General features: G+C 36.2%; 1 pseudogene; it reads right to left on the bottom strand.

Moving 5' to 3' along the window:
- Nucleotides 1-310: 310 nt before the first annotated feature.
- The window catches only part of LOC117100465, an 8,701-nt pseudogene continuing 7,775 nt past the window's right edge, over nucleotides 311-1,236 (bottom strand).

Here is a 1,236-nt window from a genome sequence, read left to right as displayed (position 1 = left end):
ATAGTTTGTTATTGTTACACAGTATTTTGATGTGTTGCAGGTTTTACCAATAGAATAAAGAGGTGAAAGCACTAAGTCCAAACAGATCCTGTATCAATTTGTCTAATCCGATTTACATACTACTACTTAGAAAAGCCTATGCTATACATGTAAACAAGAGCCAAGCTTAAATAGTGGCTTAAAAGCATCTAAAGAGTTAAATTTGTTTCTCTTGTCAGGTTACCGATTATTTATTTTATTTCCTGTAGTTAGACCTGGTTCTACTACTTACTTGCATGAGGAAAAAATCACCAAGACTACATACAATAAATCAAACATAAAAGTAAATAAATAACATTGAATCTAAAATTGTCCTTACCTTTGCAGCTCTTCTGCGCCTCGATGAGCTAGATGAGGAGGCACTAGATGAGGAGGCAGCGGTCGGTGTGGAATTGGAGTAGTCTTTGTGTGTAACATTCTTTCTTTCGTCTGTAGCCCTCATGAAGCAAGGTTTTAGTCTGTTATAGTTAAATACGTCACGAAGTATATCTCCTTTAAGAGTTGCTAGAATGTAATGTGTTCTATCGAGTACTTCATGTATTACTAACGGTCCGACCCAATCTGCAGGTATTTTCTTTGAGTTTGCTGTCAAAGAGGATGATGTTGGTTTGTACAGGTAGACTAATTGTCCCACGGAATAAATTGGATTCCTGTCTAGACGTTGTGAAATTTTGGCATTTTGAGTGTCCTTATTTGTTCGTTGTAGTGTGAGCATGGAGGTATTATTGAGAAGGAGATCACTCGGCAAAGCCACACGCACGCAGCGCTATGCAAATGAACCAAGATCAAAGTTGCCGCAGCGCGTAGAGAACATTTGCGCGATGCCTTTGAAGTCCCATGTGTTCCCCGCCATCAAATTTTCAGCAGGCATAGTTGACCAAAAAATTGAACATGACGAAATGGAGAGCACCTTCTTTTCTCAATGCGCACTACATACTGTCAATCACTATGGCTGCGCAATCTTTTCTATTTTGAAGCTGATACATCTATCTCTCATAAAATATCAAACATATTAATATTTTCCTCCAAGAAAAGTTTCGATTTTAATGGAACATTTACATGACATATAAAAGTATAGTATATTTCAACTTCAATTTTCATAAATTGGCCAAAATTCGCCAATTCTAATTTTAACAGATATTAATTAATAAATGATTAAGGATTATAATAAACTAAGTCATTTTAGGGTTAACGAGG

The sequence above is a fragment of the Anneissia japonica genome, unplaced genomic scaffold, assembly GCF_011630105.1.
Source record: "Anneissia japonica isolate Jap-2015-1 unplaced genomic scaffold, ASM1163010v1 scaffold685_len2926416_cov193, whole genome shotgun sequence".
In the NCBI taxonomy this organism is placed as follows: domain Eukaryota; kingdom Metazoa; phylum Echinodermata; class Crinoidea; order Comatulida; family Comatulidae; genus Anneissia; species Anneissia japonica.
Note: the sequence above shows the minus strand (reverse complement) of the source record. Positions and strands in the feature narration are given on the sequence as shown.